The sequence below is a fragment of the Artemia franciscana genome, chromosome 5 (genome assembly GCF_032884065.1).
Source record: "Artemia franciscana chromosome 5, ASM3288406v1, whole genome shotgun sequence".
Classification (NCBI taxonomy): Eukaryota; Metazoa; Arthropoda; class Branchiopoda; order Anostraca; family Artemiidae; genus Artemia; species Artemia franciscana.
The window spans coordinates 40,339,252-40,363,740 of NC_088867.1; the positions used below are offsets into that span (position 1 = coordinate 40,339,252).

At 35.7% G+C, this 24,489-nt stretch overlaps 2 protein-coding genes across 6 annotated transcripts in view; one reads left to right on the forward strand and one right to left on the reverse strand.

The window, feature by feature from the left end:
• The window catches only part of LOC136027398 (protein misato homolog 1-like), an 88,825-nt gene that overhangs the window by 59,254 nt on the left and 5,082 nt on the right, over positions 1-24,489 (reverse strand). Inside the window, exon 1 of one of the 5 annotated variants that reach the window (XM_065704614.1) lies at positions 19,607-20,634. The exons of 1 other annotated variant lie outside the window; for it this stretch is intronic. The gene's annotated coding sequence lies outside the window, so the exon portion shown is untranslated. Of the gene's footprint in view, positions 1-15,263; positions 15,362-19,606; positions 20,635-24,489 lie in introns of those variants that run through there. 3 more of the 5 variants (XM_065704611.1, XM_065704615.1, XM_065704612.1) reach the window with 3 other exon arrangements.
• Positions 19,058-24,489, forward strand: part of LOC136027400 (LIM and senescent cell antigen-like-containing domain protein 1) — a 55,009-nt gene continuing 49,577 nt past the window's right edge. Inside the window, exon 1 of the mRNA XM_065704620.1 lies at positions 19,058-19,242. The gene's annotated coding sequence lies outside the window, so the exon portion shown is untranslated. The remainder of the gene's footprint in view (positions 19,243-24,489) is intronic.

Genomic DNA, 24,489 nt, shown 5'->3' on the forward strand with positions numbered 1-24,489 from the left:
GTGATATGTTGTATAATGCGGAGCTTTGATTAGATGAAAATAGGCAGTAAAGTGGCCATCATTTCTCACAAAAACTTAAATTAATAAATTTTGCGCTTCTCGTGCATTTATTTTCTATTATACAAATTCGCTAAAAAACTACTAGGCTGTGTTGTAAAAGCCATCCCTCTTTGCAAAACAAGCAAACCCAAATAACCAAAACAGACTACCAAAAAAGTAATGATAGGCCTATCAATTTCTTTGCCTTAGTGCCATAGCAAGACAGACTCAAAAACAAATTTTTGACAGTAAAAAGAAGTTATGATTTTAATTTCTCCTCCTTGTTACTACAAAATGAAGATCTTCGCCTTGCAGTTGGCTTTTGCAGTAATACGGACAGATTCCGTTGATAAACCTAAATTTAATTAAATAATTTTTGGCGGTATGCGACATTAGTAAAACTTAACAAAGACTGCACAAAGTGACTAAAATCTTCTTTCAAACTGGTTTACAAAAAAAAAAACAGTCTTAATATTGAAAAATTTATGAAAAACTCAACTATTAAAAATCAATTACAAAGAAAAATCACTTTCGTCCAGGCCCAAACCAGAGCAAGCTGTCCCAACCAAAAATACAACATCATGTCATGGGGGGGGTGCTCCCGTGCCCTCCTTGGATCCGCCCCTTTTCTGAATGAAAGATTTAGCTGTCATTTGAAGACTGGGCTGCTTTGAGGTGAAGACGCTCACATGAGTGAATTTCAAATGCTTAAAACAAATTTAATCAAAGAGTTTATGGTAACAAATTGTAGTAAGGAGCGACCCGGCTCAATAATAACCGAAACTCTTAAAAACCGAATTTTATATAGCAGTAGTTACAACGAAATAATCGAATTTTAATGCTGATTTTAAATATATAAGTTTCATCAAATTTAGTTATACCCATCAAAAGTTACGAGACTGAGAAAATTTGCCTTATTTTAGAAAATAGGGGAAAACACCCCTTAAGAGTGATACAATCTTAACGAAAATCACACCATCAGATTCAACGTATCAGAGAACCCGAGAGTAGAAGTTTCAAGCTACTATCTACAAAAATGTTGAATTTCGTTTTTTTTTTTGCCGTATTTTTTCCAGGGGTGATCGTATCGACCCAGTGGTCCGAGAATGTCGCCAGAGGACTCATTCTGACGGAAATTAAAAGTTCTAGGGCCTTTTTTAAGTGACCAAAAAAATGGAGAGCACCTAGGCCTCCTCCCACGCTCATTTTTTTCCTAAATTCACCGCATCAAAATTCTGAGATAGCCATTTTATCCAACTTAGTCGAAAAACCTAATAACTATGTCTTTGAGGACGACTTACTCCCCCATAGTCCCCGTGGGAGGGACAGTAAGTTACAAACTTTGACCAGTGTTTACATGTAGTAATGGTTTTTGGGAAGTGTATTGATGCTTTCAGGTGAATTTTTTGGTTGGGGGAGGTTGAGCGATTGTGGGGAAGTTTCCATGGGGGAAGAGAATTTCCATGAAGGGGGCGCAGAATTTTCCAGCATTTAAAAAATATGAAAAACTTTTCAACTGAAAGTAATGAGGAGCATTAAAACTTAAAACGAACAGAAATTATTACGCATATGAGGGGTTCACTTCCTTCTAATACCTCGCTCTTTACGCTAAAGTATTTTTAGTATTTTCAACTATTTATTCTACGGTCTTTGTGATTCAGGGGCCATTCTTAAGGAATTGGGACACAATATAAGCTTTAGTATGAAGAGCGAGGTATTCACGAGGGGGCGAACCCCCTCATATAAGTAGTAAAAACATACGAATATAGAAGTTCGTTACGTAAGTTAATTCGTAAGTTACAAAAACGTTCGTAAATAATTAAAAGTTCTAGTTGCCTTTTTAAGTAGCCGCAAATTGGAGGGTAACTAGGCCTCCTCTGCTCCTTTTTCTCTAAAATTATCCGATCAAAACTATGAGAAAAACATTTAGCCAAAAAAAAAAAATATATAGGCAAATTTCGTTTTAATTATTCCAGTGTGGAGAGCCAAAATCAAAACATGCTGTAATTCAAAAACGTTCAGAAATTAAATAAATAAAAAACAAGTTTTTTTTAACCAAAAGTAAGGAGCGACATTAAAACTTAAAACGGACAGAAATTACTCCGTATATGAAAGGGGCTGTTCTCTCTTCAACACCCCGCTCTTTACGCTAAAGTTTTTTAATGTTTTTAAAAATGGAGTGGAGAGAAAGCGTCAAACTTTAGCGTAAAGAGCGGGATATTGAAGAGAAAACAGCCCCTTTCATATATGGAGTAATTTCTGTTCGTTTTAAGTTTTAATGTCGCTCCTTACTTTCAGTAAAAAAAAATGTTTTTTTATTTAATATATCTTAAAACCATATAACAAATGTATCTTCACAAATTTAGGAAACATCCAATGCGCTAATTCAGCCACATCAAGGAGTTCTCACCACCTGCCAATGATCTATCTTGAAGATGCAATTAAAGAGATTTAAACGAGAAATAAAACCTAGTAAGAGCTGGCTCGACAACTTATGTTTGATAGTATATCTTCCAACTTAAAAAGAACAGAAAATATTCTGTATATGAAAGGGATTGTCCCTCCCTCATCGCCCTGCTTTTTACGGTAAAACTTCGTATAAGAATTCTAGCAAATTCCCTTGGTGTTAAATTTCTCCTGAAAATTTCACCCCCTAGAAACTTCCCTCTCATTGGAAATTCTCCCCGTGAAAAATTTTACTAGCAGAAAATCTCCCCCACTCATAAAATGTATGTATACTTCCCTATAAAAGACTACGTAAGCAACAGACAAAAGGTATGACTTAGACATATTCCCAGGAGGATCGTGGTGTTACGGCAAAACTTCGTGTAAGAATTCTAGCAAATTCCCCTGGTGTAAAATTTGTCATGAGAAATTTACCCCCTAGTAACTTACCTGCCATGGGAAATTCTCCTCGTAAAAAATTTCACTTGCAGAAAATACTCCCGCATTCAAAAAATGTATGTATACTTCCCTGTAATAGGCTACGTAAGCGACGGGCAAATTTAATAACTTAGACCTATTCCCAGAAGGATCGTGGTATCTCGAAAGGTATAATTGTTCGGCCTTTCAACTATTCTGAACAAAAAAATACTTCTACTACTAACAAATTACCGCAGCACCAAGCCCTCTGAGGCCAACACGGCTAAGCTCAGTCCTCTTCCAATCCAATATATTCAAAACTTCCCTCTTTACACTCTCCCAGAAAATTCCCATTTCATTTAAAGCTTTCTTTATGAAATCCTCCCACCCCAACCGTGGATGACCAGCTTTCTGCTTAGCCCTAGACCGCTGGTCAAAAAGGACAATCGTCGGTAATCTGTCATCCTTCATCCGCAAAGCGTGCCCAACCCATCTTAACCTTTCTCTCATTAGAGCCATAGAAAGCAGGATGCTATCTCAAAATTTTGATTGGACTATTCAGATAAAAAAATTCTAGTTGTGGATTCCTTCCAGAATTCTTTTTGCATAGGCTACGAATCCACCTCAAAAATAGCCTACTTATATTTGAAGAAAGATCTGTTTTCACTCAAGTTAATTACCCTATTTATTTATCTGACGGTTCAATGAGAGCTGGGATGTTTTGACATTAAAATGCACTGTTGTGAATCATCTCCCTCTCTAAGTACGAAACAATCAGATAACTAATCGCCTCGCGGGTGATATGCTATTGAATATTTTAAACCCAACAAGGAACCAAATAATTGCACATGAAACGACAACAGTAGCTTGTTGTCATTTCCTAGGTTAATTGAAATTCATTTGTTTAGCCTGAAACTTTGTGAAATTTTTAATTTCCCAATGGTTTCTTGGGATTTCTGGCAAAAATAGGACGTTTATTAAGAATTAGATACATTTGTGAAGCCTTTTTTGGGGGATTTTACAGCATGCAATTATCCGGTCAAGTCACTGCCCAATTATTAATACGTTTTCTGTCCAACTTTTTACCCTCTTTGAAGTAATTAGCAATTGTACTGTTGTTGTTTTTTTGTAAAGAGAGTTTGCTTTCCACGGCAAAATAGAATTATCCTTGATACTAGGGCGTTTATCCCCCCTTTTCAGGATAAAGTACAGCTTTTATGGATCAATTTTGGAAACTATTATTTTTCATTAAAATCTACGTTTTTGCATTAGGAGAACTACCCCCTGCAACACCCATATCGCACTGTTAACCCTAAAATTTCCCTTTCAGTGGGATATAATAGATTAATCACTGATTCTAAATCGCTATGAACACAACCTGAGCCTAAAACGTACTTTTGAGGCTCCAGTCTTCTTCCCCCCATCCGCTACAATACTACAAATTAAAGTTAATCTGTATTTTCCGATATACGTGCTTTTTGCATTACTAAATAAAAAATTGCTACTTTATATCTGCTGTTTCGAGGTCCCCCCCCCCCGAAAAAAAATTTCTTGCGTACGTGCCTGCTATATATATATATATATATATATATATATATATATATATATATATATATATATATATATATATATATATATATATATATATATATATAAATCCTCCCCATATTCCCCATGAATCCCCATATTTCTTCATGAAATCCTCCCACACCAACCGCGGATGACCAGCTTTCTGTTTAGCCCTAGACGGCCAGCCAAAAAGGACTGTATTTGGTAATAATTCATCCTTTTTCCACAAAGCGTGCCCTAGCCATCTTAACCTTTCTCTCATTACAGCCATAGAAAGCAGGATGCTATCTCAAATTTTGGATTGAAACATTCTGATAAAAAAAATTCTAGCTGTTAATTCCTTCCATATTTTTTTTTTTGCATAGGCTACGATTCCAACTCAAACATAGGCTACTCTTGTAGCATACTTATATTTGAAGAAAGATCTGTTTTCACTTAAGTTGTGATCCTTTTTAAGATCATGAGGGATCCCAACGTGCGACAAATATTTTCGGGAAATCGAATTACAAGCTAGAAAAAAAATTTTCTTAGAAAAACAAGTTAGAAAAACAGTCACCTCCCTCCAAAAATTTCTCCAACACAAAGACGTTTAAAGTATAAAACGTGTGAGATCCAACGTTTAATGTATAAAAAATTTTATGGTCAGGGGAAGTGGGATACGTGAGAGGATGTTTCTATGGGTGAATTTACCACAGGGAAGAGCATTTTCATGAAGAGTTGCTGGATTTTACAGCATTATTTAAAAAAAAAAAACATTTTTGGTTACTTTTTAAGTAACCAAAAAAAATCGGAGGGAATCTTCCACGCTCATTTTTCTCCCAAAGTCAACGGATAAAAATTTTGAGATAGCCATTTTGTTCCGCATAGTCGAAAACCATAATAACTATGTCTTTGGGGATGACTTACCATATCTACGTCTTTGGGGAGGGGCTGCAAGTTACAAACTTTGACCAATGTTTACATACAGTAATGGTTATTGGGAAGTGTACCGACATTTTCAGGGAAATTTTTTTGGTTTGGGTGTGGGGTTCAGGGGAGGGGGCTATATAGGAGGATCTTTCCTTGGAGGAATATTTCATTGGGGAAGAGAAATTCAATGGAAATGGCGCATTGTTTTCTAGCATTACTATTAAAAAAAAACAGCAATGAAAATATAAACATAAAAATTTTTTTTCAATTGAAAGTAAGGAGAGGCATTAAAACTTAAAACGAACAGAGATTATTACGCATATTAGGGGTTCTAAAAATACTTTACCACAAAGAGCGAGGTATTTAGGAGGAGATAAATACTTCGCTCTTTATGCTAAATTATTTTTAGTAATTTCAACTATTTATTCTACGGCCTTTCTGATTCAGGGGTTATTCTTAAAGAATTGGGACAAAACTTAAGATTTAGTGTGAAGAGCGAGGTATTAACGAGGGGACAAATCCCCTCATATATATAATCAAAAATATAAGAATATAAAAGTTTGTTACGTAAGTTAATTTTTAAGTTACGTATATGTTTTACAAATAAAAACGTTCGTTAAAAATTAAAAGTTCTAGTTGCCTTTTTAAGTAACCGAAAAATTGGAGGGCAACTAGGCCTCCTTCCCCACCCCTCATTTCTCAAAATCGTCTGATCAAAACTAAGAGAAAGCCATTTAGCAAAAAAAAAAAATTAATATGCAAATTATATTTTAATAATTTATGTATGGAGAGCCAAATTCAGACATGCATCAATTCAAAACTTTCAGAAATTAAATAAAAAAAAAATAAGTTTTTTGAAATGAAAGTAAGGAGCGACATTAAAACTTAAAACGAACAGAAATTACTCCGTATATGAAAGGGACTTTTCCTCCTCAACGCCCCGCTCTTTACGCTAAGGTTTCTTACTGTTTTAAAAAGTAGAGTTAAGAGAAAGGGTCAAACTTCAGCGTAAAGAGCGAGGCATTGAGGAGAAAAAGCCCTTTCATATGCGGAGTAATTTCTGTTCGTTTTAAGTTTTAATGTCGCTCCTTACTTACCGTTACAATAAACTTTTTTTTTTAATTTAATATTCAATGAGATCCCAGTGGTCGATTCTTCTCGGCGAGTTTATTTATATTTGGTTATATTGATGTTAATGATAGTCGAAGATCACCCCTTTTCACAATGTCAAGTCTATTGCGATCTTTTGATAACATTTGAGAAACACGACTAAATGCCGCTTCAACAAGATAAGACGTAGGAAAAGCAATAACGTAGAACTGCGCTTTATCCCAGAGCAAAGGGTACTTTGTAGCAATGTCGGTTGTTTTCCATATATTGTACTTTTCACCTTTGAATTTTGCATGCATTATTTCATCACTTTGTATTTCGTTGAGGGGCTCATGCAAAGATATGTCTATAAGGAGCAGCATTAAAACCTCGTTATACCTCACTCTTTCCGCTAAAGTATTTTTAGTAATTTCAACTATTTATTCTACGGCCTTTGTGTTTCAGAGGTCATTCTTAAGGAATTGGGACACAATCTAAGCTTTAGTGTAAAGAGCGAGGTATCGACGAGTGTTGAACCCCCTCATATACGCAATTAAAACATACGAATATAGAAGTTTGTTACGTAAGTTAATTCGTAAGTTACGTATATTTTTTACCAATGAAAACGTTTGTAAAAAATTAAAAGTTCTAGTTGCTTTTTTGAGTAGTCAAAAACTTGGAGGGCAACTAGGCCTTCTCCTTCGCTTCTTTTTTCTCAAAATCTTCCGATTAATTGCAATTAATTAATATGCAAATTTCGTTTTAATTATTTATGTGCGGAGAGCCAAGATAAAAAAATGCATTAATTCAAAAACGTCTAGAAATTAAATACAAAAAAACAAGTTTTTGTAACGGTAAGTAAGGATCGACATTAAAACTTAAAACGAACAGAAATTACTCCGTATATGAAAGGGACTTTTCCTCCTCAACGCCCCGCTCTTTACGCTAAGGTTTCTTACTGTTTTAAAAAGTAGAGTTAAGAGAAAGGGTCAAACTTCAGCGTAAAGAGCGAGGCATTGAGGAGAAAAAGCCCTTTCATATGCGGAGTAATTTCGGTTCGTTTTAAGTTTTAATGTCGCTCCTTACTTACCGTTACAATCAACTTTTTTTTAATTTAATATTCAATGAGATCCCAGTGGTCGATTCTTCTCGGCGAGTTTATTTATATTTGGTTCTATTGATGAGATCACCCCTTTTCACAATGTCAAGTCTATTGCGATCTTTCGATAACATTTGAGAAACACGACTAAATGCCGCTTCAACAAGATAAGACATAGGAAAAGCAAAGGGTACTTTGTAGCAATGTCGGTTGTTTTCCATATATTGTACTTTTCATCTTTGAATTTTGCATGCATTATTTCATCACTTTGTATTTCGTTGAGGGGCTCATGCAAAGATATGTCTATTTCGGCAACATTAACTTCGAAAGGAATTGAAACCTAAATCGGTATATCCATCCCGAGTAGGTCACTAAACCGAGTTTGCATATCCTCATGTATATTTTCCAAATATTCACAATATAATGCAGATCTTCATCTTGCAAATCAATGCTAGCACAGGCCAAACAAGGAAACTGTTCAAAAAATTGGATGGCACCTAGGCCCCCTCCAACGCTCATTTTTTCCCCAAAGTCAACGGATCAAAATTTTGAGATAGCCAATTCGATCAGCATAGTCGAAAACCTTAATAAATATGTCTTTGGGATGACTTACTCCCCCTCAGTCCCCAGGAGAGGGGCTGCAAGTTACAAACTTTGACCAGTGTTTATACACAGTAATGGTTATTGGGAAGTGTACAGTTTTTCAGGGGGACTATTTTGGGTTGGGGGGAGGTCGAGGGGAGGGGGATATGCGAGAGGATCTTTCTTTGGAGGAATATGTCACAGGGGAAGAGAAATTCAATGAAGGGGGCGCAGGATTTTCTAGTATTATTATAAAAAATCAATGAAAAAATAAATATGAAGAAGTTTTTTCAACTGAAAGTAAGGGATAGCATTAAAACTTAAAACGAACAGAGATTATTACATATATGAGGGGTTCATCTCCTCCTAGATACCTCGCTCTTTACGCTAAAGTATTTTTAGTAATTTCAACTATTTATTTTACGGCCTTTCTGATTCAGGGGTCATTCTTAAAGAGTTGGGACAAAATTTAAGCTTTAGTGTAAAGAGTGAGGTATTAACGAAGGGATAAACCCCCTCATATACGGAATAAAAATATAAGAATATAAAAGTTCATTATGCAAGTTAATTCTTAAGTTACGTATATTTTTTACTAATAAAAATGTTCGATAAAAATTAAAATTTCTAGTTGCCAAAAAATTGGAGGGTAATTAGGCCTCCTCCCCCACCCCTTATTTCTCAAAATTGTCTGATCAAAACTAAGAGAAAGCCATTTAGCCAAAAAAAGAATTAATATACAAATTTCATTTTCATAATTTATGTGCGGAGAGCCAAAATCAAACATGCATTAATTCAAAAATGTTCAGAAATTAAATATAAAAAACTAGTTTGTTCCCTTCTCAACGCCCCGCTCTTTACGCTAAAGTTTTTTACTGTTTAATAAAGCAGAATTGAGAGAAAGAGTCAAACTTTAGCGTAAAGAGCGGGGCGTTGAGAAGGGAACAGCCCCTGTTATTCACGGACTAATTTCTGCTCGTTTTAACTTTTAATGTGGCTCCTTACTTTCAGTTACTAAAAAATAGTTTTTTTTAATTTAATTAACTTGCAATTCAAATCAAAATATGGCTCATTCTTTTTTATATTTTTTTGGCAGGCCACACGACTCTACACAACTGCTCATTTATTTCATTTAACTGCATAATTACACCATGTGCATCTTTTTCATTGTCCTCTAACGCTTTCAACTTATTTTTTACATGCGATTCCAAGAGCTCTCTTTTAAATGCCTCAATATCTTATCTGTTAAATAATTTCTAATTCGTTTTTCTAAACCTACTTTTCTAAACCCCACATTGTAGAAATTTCTTACTCGTGGGACGCGGTCCTGAAACTGCCCAACCTTCAGCTGAAGCTTAATAGGTCTACGATCAGATCTAACTAAAGCTAATGTTCCCATATTAATTGATTCAGGTACAAATTGCGTTTTAATTAGCGCATAATCTACAACACTAGGAGTTGGTCCCGAAAGGCAAGTAATCATCAGATCATGTTCCCCACAAAGCGCCAGGAGCTTTCTTCGCCATATATTTATTTTTGTTTTTTCATCCTTGTTACTTCGTGGTATTCTACAACAAATTGGGACAAAATCACCTAAATCTGGGATCAACACATCTAAGATCTCAGCCTCCATACCGGTATTCGCATTAAAATCCCCCATCAACACGCACTCCAGATCTCTCTAACTTTCTTGTATTAACGATAATTTTTCTTCAATAATTTCCCTAGTATTTTCTCGACTGTACGAACTATTCCGTGCACGTAAATTAATTGCTTTGGGAGTAAACCCAAAATTAATTGCTTCCCATATTCAAAACAATTACGCAGTCAAAGCGTTTTCAGATCTACTATTAATTCTCTTACAACTTTCAATAGCAGGTGCTTTGACCAAACCCGAAATGCCACCCTAATATTTATTATTTCTTGATACATTACGCACAAACTTTATTCGTTATCTTTCCGGTCTTGTCGGTTTAAAACCATAACCTGTCATCGGATCTCAAAATGCAATTTAGAAGTCTATTAAAAGTTTAAAAAAAAACTTGGGTTGGTTTATTTTAACTTTAATACCATTTAAGGCTTGCTGGGGGGAGGGGTTGCAAAAAGAAACCTTAAAAAACAAATGTATTTTTAATACGTCTCTTGTGTTGGAGAAATTTTTTTGGGGGAGCAGGAAGGTCTAATCCCTTCATCCTCCTTTATGGGTTCAGTATATGAAAGGGGCTGTCTCCTCATCAACGCCCCCACTCCTTACGCTAAAATTTATCTCTTTGTCACAGTTGTACTTTTTAAAACAATAGAAAACTTTAGTATAAAGAGCGGGGCGTTGAGGAGGGGACAGCCCCTTTTATATACGGAGTCATTTCTATCCGTTTTAAGTTTTAATGCCGCTCCTTACTTTCACGGAAACAAACTTTTTTTATTTAATTTCTGAACGCATTTGAATTAATGTAGATTTTGATTTTGGCTCATCGTAACTGAATAATTAAAACGAAATTTGCATATTATTTTTGTATGGCTAAATTGTGTTTTCAAACTTTTGATCGGACAATTTTGATCAATAAGGGGCGGGGGAGGTGGCCTAATTTCCCTCGAATTTTTTGGTTACTTAAAAAGTAACCAAAAATGTTTTTTTTTTTCAAATAAAGCTGGAAAATCCAGCATCCCCTTTTTGGAAATGCGCTTCCCCGTGATAAATCCACCCCTTGGAAGGATCCTCCCACGTATCCCCCTCCACCCGACCATAAAATGTTTTATACATAAAATGTTGGATTTCACACGTTTTATGCTTTAAACATCTTTTTGTGTTGGATAAACATTTTTTGGAGGGAGAGGGAGGGGACCTAGTCCTGGTTCCTGGGTTCGGTCTTGCTATCATTGATAGCCTATATTTTTATGGCACTTTGTATTAACCAAGTGACATATAGCAATAGCAAATTCTGTCGGTCTGTCGCGGTTTTGCTACTTTAGGCACTTCCAGGTAAGTTAGGACGATGAAATTTGGCAGACGTATCAGAGACCAGACCAGATTAAATTAGAAATAGTCGTTTTCCCAATTTGACCATCTGGGGGGGAGTGGGGGCCGGTTAATTCGTAAAAAATAGAAAAAATGAAGTATTTTTAACTTACGAACGTGTGATGGGATCTTAATGAAATTTGATGTTTGGAAGGATATTGTGTCTCAGAGCTCTTATTTTAAATCCTGACCAGATCCGGTGAAGTTGGGAGGAGTTGGAGGGGGGAACCTAAAATCTGGGAACACGCTTAGTGTGGAGGGTTCGGGATGAAACTTGGTGGGAAAAATAAGCAGAACTCCAAGATACGTTATTGACATAACCGGCACAGATCTGCTCTGTTTGGGTGAGTTGGGAGGGAGGGTTAATTCTAAAAAAAATAGAAAAAATAAGGTATTTTTTACTTACGAAGGAGTGATCGGATCTTAATGAAATTTGAAGTTTAGAAGGATATCGTGTCTCAGAGCTCTTATTTTAAATCCCGACTGGATCCGGTGACATTGGGGGGAATTGAGGGGGGAACTTAAAATCTTGCAAAACGCTTAGTGTGGAGGGATTGGGGTGAAACTTGGTGGGAAAAATAAGCACAAGTCCTAGAAACATGATTGACATAACCTAAATGGGCCCACTCTCTTTCGGGGAGCTGCGGGGGGGGGAGGGTTAATTCTGAAAAATTAGAAAAATGAATTATTTTTAACTTACGAAGGAGTGATCGGATCTTAATGAAATTTTATATTTGGAAGGATATCATGTCTCAGAGATCTTATTTCACATTCTGACCGGATCCGGGGAAGGGGAAGTTGGGGGGCGGAACCTAAAATCTTTGAAAATGCTTAGAGTGGAGGGATCAGGATGAAACTTGGTGGGAAAAATAAGCACAAGTATTAAATACGGGATTGATATAACTGGGACGGATCTGCTCTCTTTGAGGGAGTTGGGGGGGGGGAGATTTAATTCTAAAATATTAGAAAAAATGAGGTATTTTTAACTTACGAAAGAGTGATCGTATCTTAATGAAATTTCATATTTAGAAGGACCTTGAAACTCAAATTCTCTTATTTTATATCCCGACCGGATCCAGTGTCATTGGGGGGGGGGGCGGAAATCTTGGAAAACGGTTAAAGCGGAGAGATCAGGATAAAACTTGGTGGAAAGAATATGCACAAGTTATAGATACGAGATTGACATAATTGGTACGGATACGTTCTCTTTGGGGGAGCTGGGGATTATTAATTTGGAAAAATTAGAAAAATTGAGGTATTTTTAACTGGATCTTAGTGAAATTTGATATTTAGAAGGAACTCATGTCCTAGAGCTCTTATTTCAAATCCTGACCAAATCTGTTGATATTAGGGGGAGACCGGAATTCTTGGAAAACGCTTATAAATGTCGTAGATACGTGACTGACGTGACCGGACTGGATCCACTCTCTTTGGGGGAGTTAGGTGGTGGGGTTCAGTGCTTTGGCGAGTTTGGTGCTTCTGGACATGCTAGGACGATGAAAATTGGTAGGCGCGTCAGGGAACAGTACAAATTGATTTGATTTCCTTGATTCCCCGATTCGGCCATATGGAGGCTGAAGGGAGGGGAAAAATTAGAAAAATTGAGGTATTTTTAACGTACGAGTAGGTGATAGGATCTTAATGAATTTTGATATTTAGGACCTCGTGACTCAGAGCTCTTATTTTAAATCCCAACCGGCATTAAGCCTCTGATTTTCCTTTTAAAACAATCTATTGATTCTTAGACTTTTGCTAGAGCTCATGCCATATGAGCTCTTGGCTCTTCCGACCTTGTCACAAGTGCCATATGAGCTCTTAGCTCTTGTTTTCATGTGTATCCCAAAATGACCAGTAAATTCAAGAAAAAATTTCAAGAGAATTCAAGAGATCCAATGAATTAAAATCGAATAGTTGCTGACGTCAAACCATGGCTAATCAAACAGTTCGTGGTAACGAACTGTAGTAAGGAGTGACCCGGGTCAATAGTAGCCGAAACTAAAAAACTGAATTTTTATAACAATAGTTACATCAAAAGAATTGCATTTTAATGCTGATTTTAAATACATAAGTTTTATCAAGTTTAGACTTACCCATCAAAAGTTACGAGTTTGAGAAAATTTATAAAAATTTTGTTTATCCAAGCAGCCTATTATGCGCCCCCCCGCCCCAAAAAAAAATTCCTGAATCCACTATTTTTTCTCTAAAAATCCAATTTAAAATAACATATTTCTCAAATTCATCCAAAAATAATTAACCTTTTAAAAATTAATATGTATTGAGACAAAGAGCTGATGCATTGAGCAGTTTGAACGGTTTGTATTAAATAATGTATTAAATATAACCGGTTGTATTAAAATAAAGGCCAAACTCCTTACCACTTTAGACCATTTCCACTACCTAGGCCTATGTATGACGCATAATTGTCAAGATTCCCTTTTAATTGCAGGTATTTCTTTGTTCGCAAGTTTATCAAAGCACCTATTATGTGCCCCATCCCCCCAAAGAAAATCCTGGATCCACTATTTTCGCTCTGAAAATCCAATTTGAAATAACAAATTTCAAAACATTAAAATGTCTAATAACGAGACAAAGGGCCTGAGTCATAGATCTCAGCAAAGAATGTCTAAACGGGTTTTTTGGAAGTGACCGAGAAATAGCAAGGCTCTGACTTAGATACTGTATTGTTGCGTAATATCTTTGTCAATAGGAGAAACTATATGACGAGTATTAGCTGAACTGATAGCTTTTGCTAAATTCAAAAATATGTAGCGCTGTATAAGCAAAACTATTCAAATTAATGACCTACTTGTTCAAAAAACAGAGACAATTCTAACAGTAGAAAAATCAAATTTCTAGGTGGTATAATAAAGTAGTTATAGTAGATTGAATGTCAAAAAGTGTGAAGAGTGAACAAAGTGACCGAGTACCGGTCGTCTTACCCTACTGGTTGTCTTACCCTATGCAATCATTAGAATCTAGCTATAGAATTAAAAAAATCAAAATTAAAAAACTCACAAAAACTAAAATATCCTCTCTTTGAACTTTTAATACTACAGAAGCTTGCCCTTGACTAACTGCAATTTTTGAGGAAAATAGGGATGTAACAATGAAAGATCATGACCATAACAAACAAGGCTTAACCAATAAGACCTTGCCCCACTACCTGCAGGGCTATTGGATTAATACACTTTGCTCTATAGGTAATGTTACCTGTAAGCAAAATTGGATGTTGTACTGCCTACCTTTTGTAATAGCCTATATAACTAATCACTTTGATTTGCCTATTAAAATTCTGTCACAGGCCAATTTCACAACAGTTAGTATTACAATTGTTTAGAAACAGCTGGCTAATTTAAACTCCAAAGTGAAAGTGAGCCATCTTGGATATTAGCATTAATGGAAGCATGAGTTTTTTAACTAGGCTATCTTTCAACTTCCTACTACACAGAAATTACCAGTAATGACTGGAATTAGTATTTAAAATATAATTTCATTCATAATTGTACAATATTAACTTTTCCCTTAGCTTAAAACCCTGCCTACTTTATGCATTTTTAGTTTGCCCCATGGAGGAGGAAAATCAACCAGAAAAAGACGTACTTTTAGAATTAGCATTTCTAAGTGCTATAATATGGAAACTATACTGCTTTACAGCATAGTTTCCAGTTTAGATGGCTTGTGACAGAACTAAAGTTTTACTGAATAGTTTAACTGACAGCAGCTTGATCAGAACCTGGTAAAACCATATGGTACCCAGACTGATCTTTTTAATCTGGCTAAGTAGCTTTGGCATGCAGATCAACTAGGCATAGAATAACTGAAGTACATTAGTAAGAGTGCAAAACTAGGTTAGTAGGTAGGACACTGAGGGAAAAAGTCATGCAAATGAAGAAAAAAGTAAGTTGTAATTTCTGAAGACAAATATGAGTTCTTGTTTAAAGGCTGACTCCTGATAGCTTGAACACCAACACTAATTTTGTTTCAAACATTTTTATGATCCTATCTTTATGTATCTTTTCCATTGCATTTTGGCAGTGTTATTACAATCCTAGTAAAAATAAACACTTTTTTTATAATCAATAGGCAAGGGGAAAAAATCACTGGAAAGAGCCAAGTTATAAATCAATATGGTTTGATTAATTAGCCAACCCTAAATTCAAAACTGCTTGCTTTTTTTTAAGTTGCCTGCTTTACAATAGCGGCGTTGTTAATTCTTTTAAATCTCGTAATGTTTCGAGCTCGAATTTAGCTAAATTACTTTCTATCTTTGAATTTAGTCGTTTTTTAGTCAAAATTTTGTATCAACTAAATCCCTAAAATGTACCTCTATTTTAAAAGGAAAGGCATATTTGCAAAAATTCAACAGAATATTTAAGGTAGGTTTTGGGCTCGTGTTTAAGTAGATTAAACTATCTTAAGTAGATAATTTAAACTTAATAATTATCTTAATAATTTAAACAGGTGAATAAGAAGAGGACATAAATTTCCGAACTTGTTGCCTTCAGTCAGCCGAAAATATTGCCGAACTTGTTGCCTTGGTCAGCTAGCCAACATAAGCACATAAGTGAAATATTAAATAATTGCCTACAGCGATGGCCTGTCAAATAGAGTGAGTACAATGAATAAAATGAAAAAAAATGGGGGCATAAGTGAAAACATAAGTAGATTATAAGAAATATACAAGGATGAATCTAACTGGCCTGTCAGGTAAAAATAAAACAACAAAACTAACACATTAACAATATAAATGACATATTAACATGATACATTACAAATTACATTTATTTATGACTTCAACGAACGCTGGCACAAAGCTTTTCTGTAGCGTTCAGGTCTTGCATTAATACGATTTAAAATTGGGATTTTGTATGGTTTTGATCGAGTTAAACGGGGCTTTGGAGGCCAATAATGGGCTGGAAGTATACATTGGAAGCGTGGGTTACAACGCAGATTATTTCCAAAATTGGTACAAAGAATAAGATGTCGGGCTGCCAATCTAGGGAGGTGGAATTCCTTGAAGAAGAGAATGTAAGGCACTTTTCCCAGACTGTAAATGATTCTTAGGGCTCTCTTCTGGATAATTTCTAGTCTATCGGACTGATCCACCGTAAGACCAAAATGCCACACCGGGCAAGCACACTCAAGCTGTGGACGGGTAAAAGACGTATAATGGTGGAGGATATGTGCTTGTGGGCATGAAAATTTAGCAAATAGGTTAAGAGGGACAGAGATTTACTAGATTGTTTCAACAATAGAGCAAATGTGGGCATCCCAGTTCAAATCGCTAGTCAGTGTGACCCCTAAGAGTTTATTTTTGTTATAATTATTTAATTAGGTATTGGGGCTATAAATGATGGCTTTGATTTAAAGGTCATAATATAAGATTTATGGAAGTTCACTTTAATTTTTGACTGGACTGCTTCACTTGCAACGTCTTTGAGAATTTCCAATGCACTGCTCTTAATGTTTTTCTGCACCTTTCCAGCAATAACATGTCATCCACAAACTTCCATAATTTGGCTGATTCATTAGTATAATTGTTAATCATTACTAAAAATAGTGAAGGACCTAAAAGTGCAACCTGCGGAACTCTGCAAGAAATAGGGAGTGAATCAGAATAAATATTTTTATGCTTGACAACTTGACTCCTTCTTGACAGAAAAGATGCAATAATATTGACTAAAAAACGGGGGATATTAAATTCATTCAGCAATTTTTCAACTAAAACATTATGACTAACAAGATCAAAAGCCTTTGGAAGGTCAATTAAAAGGAGATTGAGCCAGGTATCTGGCTCGTCAAGTAATTTATATACAGTATCGAGGAGACTGACCAGGTAATGTGTCGTTGATAAACCTTTCATGTTTCTGAATTGTTGTTCATCAATAAGTACAAGGATCGTGTTTTTAAGCCAATCTGCTGCGAAACTCTCATACGGTTTAGAGAATATTGGTTTTAAGGTAATTGGTCGAACTCCATAAAAATCTAATCTAATACTTTTCTTCTTTATGGGTGTGACATAGTCTTTTTTCCAGAACTTAGGAAGTGAACCACTTCTAGTAATTGTATTAAATATATTTGATAAAGTTTTTGATAACTTATCAGGAAATGCTTTTACTAAATCAGTTGGAATGTCAAGGGGGCATATTGAAGTTCTCTTTAGTTTACGTATTTTAGCCTCACCATCAATAGGCTGTACTACAGGGGTATCCTAGTGCGGGTTTTCAATTACGTTGAACAAAATGGCTTTCTAAAAAGAAACTGGATGTCTTAGGGAAAGTGATGGGCTTGAGGGTTCTGTTTGCCCTCCAATTACTTTTGATTATTAAAAAGGGCACTAGCCCTTTCAATTTCAAATCAAAAGAGAGCTTTTTGAATGTTTTATGAAAACTTTTTCTATACGAAGTGTCCTGGTCTCAACCACACCCTCCCGAAGGAAAAATAATTATAAACAATACATTGTGCAAACATCGTTCTTTATTAAAGCAGTGCTATTCTTCTATTTGTGATTAACAGCCTTGCTAAGAAATTTTCTGACAGTCGGAAATTTGTCAAGGACCTAACGAGTATTGAAACTTCATTTGGAAATCAAAAATACAGCCCTGTTAGTATCCTCAGTAAAATTGAACATGATGCCTCGGACTTAAATTTGACAGTGAGCCTCTCTAAAGTCCATGATAATATCGATATGTTTCTTCAAATCTTTGGCCTACTTTCTTAATTCAATCCCTCCTGAAATTTTGGTGTCCTCTTTTAAATAGCTTAGCGTCACAATTTCTTCTATTTTAAAGCGGGATATTCATGTTAAAGATATCATCCATTGACATAATGCGTCTATCTCCCTCCTTAAGCTCTTAAATTAATTTAGCGTCTCCCCTTCCTATTCCTTAAGGATTTGAATTTTGTGTCTCTTTTCGCATGGTGAATATGCTTGTCCAGTTTGGTGCCCTGGTGTCTCCCGTGAAGAATCGGAAAAATTTAACATATCGAAAAATCAGTCCTGCGGAAATATTTATGAGTATTTTTATACATGTACCTTTTTTATTTGTATTTTTAACTTTTTCAGTTTTTGTGTTTATTACCTTGTTTTAGTTCCTCCTTTTTTAGTGTCCCTTTTAATTTTTTTTAGCATGTGTTTATATTATTTTTTTTTAGTTTAATTTGGCAGGGTGTTACTTTTTTAACTTCTTGATTGACATTTTAAAGTGCAATTATTAACTTTAAAAAGATTATTAATTCTGATTTTTCGTTTTTGTTGTCATTTTGGTATTCTTTGCCAGTTTTCCGGTTTTAGTGGGTTTTTTATGATATTTTTGACTCCGAAGTCCAAATTTGGCCTTTGGGGCTTGTAGTAACAGTTTTTTAAATAGTTTATGTTTTATTGCCAAGCTGCTATGTTAAATCTCTTGTGATTTTGGATGACTTTTGTGATTTCTTGTGACGCAACAATATTATACCTTGATTTTTAGTTTTCAGTTCCGTTTTCTTTGGTTTTAGTTTTGAAAAATATAACTTTGCTATTTGAGTAAAATATTAAACCCTGTCAATATTTTATTTTCTAAATTTAGGAAATGTATATGCAGATCTTTGTAGCCTCATAAATTTTGATTCAGCAAAGTTATGAGCTGAAAGTACCTTTTTGTACTTCATTTAAACAGAAGATCTATTTTGCAAAGTTCCACTCTTATAAAACAAAGATTCTGAAAGGTCAGTGCTCCGTAGACGGACAAAAGTGGAGGTACATGCTTCAAAATACGAGGTGGCAAAAAGTTACTCGTCTAAAATTTTCTCAGTCGTGTGAATCCGCCACAGACAAAAAGTAAACGGAAAACCACCGGTTTCTTTCATTTGTGTGAATTTGGCATAAAACAAAAACGAGGAACTTTGGTAGTTAGGACGCACTCTGAAAGAAACTTGGGAACATGCTTTATGAAATGAAGCAGATGAAAAAGGCGCAATCAAGGGCGGTTTCACAAAACTGTAGGCAAAGAGACAATAAATCAGCAATCGAGAGTACACTGTAAAGCCCTCAGCAGAGAAGAAAATTGACAAGGGCTGTCTAGAGGGAGAAGGAGTAGAGGTGAGTACTTTAAAATACCTTCCTGGGGCATAGGCTACTTTAGCATTTAGACCCATCCCTGAAAGGTTTATTTTCCTAACCTAACCCCTTTCTGACATAGCCAAAAGTCAATCAAGTAGAATTTTACCCCCCTTGAATTTTCATTACTATATTGTTTATTTATCATTTCTGAAACAGCTTCAAATGGCAATTTTTTGCACCAGTCAGTTTTATTAGAGATGTGTTCTTAGGCATTTGGTTACTCTATTGGTTAAATTCTGTCTTTTGGGTCTTCATTAAGGGCTTAAAATGGAATCTTCTCTAGAACTCATTATCAAAGTAGCCTATGAAAAAACACAAGAAAAGACATCATGTTATACCTTACCTTAATCACCTTAATCCAGTTGAGAGCTTTAAGGTCCTCCAGACCTGTAGTGCTCTTGAGTTGATGACTCCCAGTGTTAGGCTGGTACTGTGGTTGCACTTGAAGATGGTGGAGTTTATAAGTCAGCAATATATCACTACACATGCATCTGAAGACAAAGGTAGGCTAGGTAACTTGATATGTTCCTCATATAAGCTGATTTTGGGCTTTTTATGCACTTTGTTGCTTGCCCCAGGACATTCTCAGTGAGCCTAATATCTTGCCAGTAGAAAGGACCAGCCAGGCACATACCAAAATCAAGATGGGGTCTAACAAGAACCTTAAAACAATTTATGGATATTGTTGCCTATTGGCTACTTATGGTCCTTTTTAATAGACCAAGGATAGAGTTTGCTCAGGGGCACATGCTAGATATGGCTGTGGAACCTCAATTCCTCATTAATGGTCACACTAAGGTCCCTTTCTTCTTCTCTTTTCACTAGATGGTCCCTTATATTAGTGATCAGATTTAAAATTGAATAGGTAGCCATTGGGTTTTTAGGTCCAAGTTGTAAAATCAGCATTTGCTTATATTGAATTAGAGACGCCAGTTGTGAGTCCAATTCTGTAGCCTGTCTAGATTTTGTTGGATTTTATGTAGATTAGCAATGCTGAAAAGTATGGCATCATCAGCAAACAAATCCATATTATTATCCACATGATTGAAAATATTGTTGATATACATCAGGAAAAGGGTTGGGCCTAATAGAGTTCCCTGCTGTACCCCACTCATCACTGTGGCCTTGTCAGAGTAGATTGGGTGGCCACCTGTCACAAATAAATAGACATTCTACTTGCAGTTGGTGAGGAAATTTATCAGCCAGGGTATCAGGGATGAGTTGATACCAGTAGCAGATAATTTTGAGAGCAGTCAACTATGGGGCATTTTGTCAAAGGTCTTTGCAATGTCTAGCAGCAGCAGGTCAACTTTTTTAAATGTTTAATTTCCTCTGTAGATAATACCATGGTACTTTCCATTGGGGCTTTTTATATTATAGTTTGGTAGAGAAGGTAAAGGGTCATCAGGCTCAGTGGTTAAAACTGAGACAAATTGCTGGTTCAGTAAATTAGCAAGTTTATTAGTCTCTGTAACTTCTCCATCTTGCACAGTTATCAGTTTTTTCATACATTGTCTATTCTGGTCTTGGCTAAAGACATACTGTCAAAAGTTTTTTTGGGTTAGTCTTGGCTTCATCAGTAAGTTTAGATTCAAACTTTATATGCAAGGCCTGCATCAAGTTTTCAAGTTTGTTCTAGCTATGGCAATACTTCTCTTTGTAATGAGGTGATTGGTGCTGATTATATTTCTTCCAAGAAATATAAGAAAGAAGAAGAAGCATTCTAAAAATATTACCTGTGTTTTGTTTCTTTAAATTATAATTTAAACATAAAGGCTAATCCCCATGGGAATAGAAAATAAAGTATCACCAGCTTCAAAGTCCAGGTAAGCAAAGTCATATACTAAGAAAAGCCACTTGAAATGACACTCAAGGATAAATAGGCATTGGTTGACTTGAAGGGGAATGCAACATCCATCTACAAAATGGGTCCATACCAACCATCAATCCAGCCAGAAGGGTACCAGAGATAGTAAAAGATAAACTCCAGGACAAGCTTAACAAAATGGAAAGAGACAGAATCATTGAAAGGCTTTTGTACCTCTCATCTATACTGGTTTGTTCTGCATTAACATTGAGTACCAGTTTCATGAGGCTCAAGTCTATGATGGATCAATATCCCACTATTGGGGTAGATGCTGAGCCAACTAGGTAGAATCTGTGAGAACCCATAGAATACTGTTTGCTGCTACATGTAAGATCACAAGTACCAGTGACAGGAATCTTAGCACCACAGAAGCTGCTCAGTTTCTGATTTGGCTTTGGGTCAAGCTTGTCAAAAACATTTTTGGGAATGACATTTGATTGGGTTCCTGTGTTAATTCTGAAGTTGACTGTAAGCTGGTTGTTTAAGGTCAGTGGGACAAGGGCATCATCTATACCACTACCTTTGTTGATGGCATATAGGAAAATTGTTTCCTGATCATTGACTGCCCCTCTAAAGGACTCAGTTTCTTCATCAATGGTGTTTACGTTTTTATTGCTGCAACAGACCCTTGCAAAATGGTTTGGCTTCTTCCACTGTGTACATATTTTCCCCTTAGCTGGACATGTGTGATTGGTTGAGTAAGATCTGCTGTAAAAATAACATTCTCTACCCCTGGGATTGTTATTAGAAGATAATTTCTGGTTTCAGAAGCTATTCTGGCTTTGACCTGATGTGATTGCATCAACTTCCTGCTTGATAGATATTGGCTTACTCTCACTGAACAATTTTAGCTGAGCTTGGGCTGTTTCTTAGGTTCTACATCTTGACACTGCACTCTCAAGAGCTAGTGAGTCACCTCCTGCTAACAATTTTTCTGAAACAGCTTGGTTTTTAATTCCACAGACAATTTGGTACCACAAATTATTTCATCCTGTTCTATGAACAGACATGCCAATGTTTTTAATTCTGTGATGTACCTTTCAATACTTTTGTTTTCTAACTGGTTCTGCTTCTGGAAAATGTATCTTGCAAACACATTGTTTCTCTTTGGGCTTGCATAGTCTTTAAAGTATTTGATAAGGGCTTCATTCTTTTCCATTTTGAAAGTATTGAAGATCTTTTCTCCCTTTTTTCCATCCAGATAAGCAGTTAGGCACACTGAGATTTTTCCATCTTTTATGCCAGAGGTCCTATAAGCATCAACCAGGCATGCTGTTCAAATCGATTTCATTCATCTGCCAAGGAGTTGAGATCCCAGTTGATGGATTGCTGTTGAACTTCCATAATGCTGTTAGACTTCAATGCTAAGATCTCACTTCTGACACCATACAGTGATTGTGATTAATGCATTTATTTCATTGAAGCTCCTATAAAGAAAAGTAAGCAAACAATGGGCAAACTTCATAGCTTAAGGACCTTTTCCCAGGTGCTGTGAGTTGTCATTTTATCTCTAAGGGCATAGTTGTTGGGCCTTTAAACTATGCTGAACAAAAAGGCTAACTCAAAATTTCAATCAAACTATTTTGAGGGTAAAAAGGTCACTTAAAAAGCAATAGAACTTCTAATTTCTGTTCAAATGAGCTCTTTTCCAATGCTCTAGGAACATTAGTTTGATACAGTCATCACTAAGAAAAAAACGAAAACAAATAATCATGCATTCATGGTCTTTCTTCTTTCATATACTACAAATTTCCACGTTTTTGCAGATATGAAGTCAATACCCTGACATTAGAGCTCTATGATATGCTGAATCTGATAATGTGATTTTTGTCAAGATTCTTTGACTTTTCAGGAGTGTTTCCCTTTTTTTTAAACCAGCCAAATTTTCTCAGACTTATAGCCTTTGATGTATAATGCTAAACTTAATGAATCTTTTATGTTTGGAATCAGCATACTAAGCCAATTCTTTTGATGCATCTGTTGGTATCAAAATTCTGTTTTTTTTAAGAATTTTGATTACTATTATGCCCCATACTGTTTGATAGATTTAACAGCAAAGTAGCAATATTGACAAAATCAGCAAATAATTTTTTTTTATAGAGAATGTATAATTTAGGCTACATAGTCGCACATTAGGGAGTAAAGTACAGTGAATGGCTTTCAGGAATGACATTTATAAAGTTGTTTTCAGATTTTTAATGTGTTTTCTTCTGAGGAGGAGTAATCCTGCACTAGCATCACTTAGGCTATATGTACAATGATCAAGGAGGCATAAGTGTTGAGCTTTTCAGAAAAGTGACCATGATAATTAGAAATAGCATAAAATAAGGAGTATAATGGTACTAATTTTATTTATTAAATGTTTCTTTCAGAACATCAGTAACACTAGAACGGTATCTCATTGCCTAATTATTATATAATTATTGCAATTATTCTAGTTACCCCCCTTTCCCAATGATAAATCCTTTATGTGATAAATTTGACAAATTGGGTCATTTACAATCCTTCCTTAAGGGTTGTATGGGTATGGCATCCCCAGAGGCATAGCTATTAAACCTTGGAACCCTTCTGAATAAAATGGCTCTTAAGATTTTTATCATTATAAATGGGACCATCCAAAAGGGTCAGACGGGGAGGGGGGGCTTCCAATCCTTATCAACTTTCCTCTCAACATGATTTTGAAGTTCCAACTTAATACACATTGCCATTCCTTTGGTATTGCTGTTGTACCCTTTTGACAGCTTTCCTGTATATAGTGTGTTTTAATTTTGTTTGACATTCCCCTAAACTTTTCCTATAGGTTTTCCCTCTATACCCTCAGCCTTTTTTGGAGACTCAGGATCAAACATGACATTTTCCCAATAATCAACCTTATATGTAAACAATGGACAATACTCACCCCAGGGGCAATGGGGGATTTTGTCATCTCTGGAAGCATAGTTACTTGACTTTTCCACTATTTTAAACAGGATGGCTATATTCTAAAATTTTGATCAGATGTTTTTAGTAAGTTATGTCTTTTTGTAAGACAACTTGCAACTGTGACTGCGGGCAACTGGTTTTGCATCCACTTAAGACCAGGGCCATCACAAATGGGGGGAGCCCTCTAATGTTTCTGGTCACTCGGAAAAAGTCAGTAAAATCGTGGTGCCCAACGTCACTAAAATTCTTTGTTCGGTTCAAGAAAGACCATGAAAATACTGACATGTCATATGCAGAAATTTTGAACTTTGTTGGTAAATGCAGCAGTCTTACTGACTCCTGCCATGATTTTACAAATGGTCAATTTTCCATTTGGCTAAATAAACAGTATTAAAATTGTGAAAGGCATGTGCTGAAATCTAAATCTTGGCCTGGTA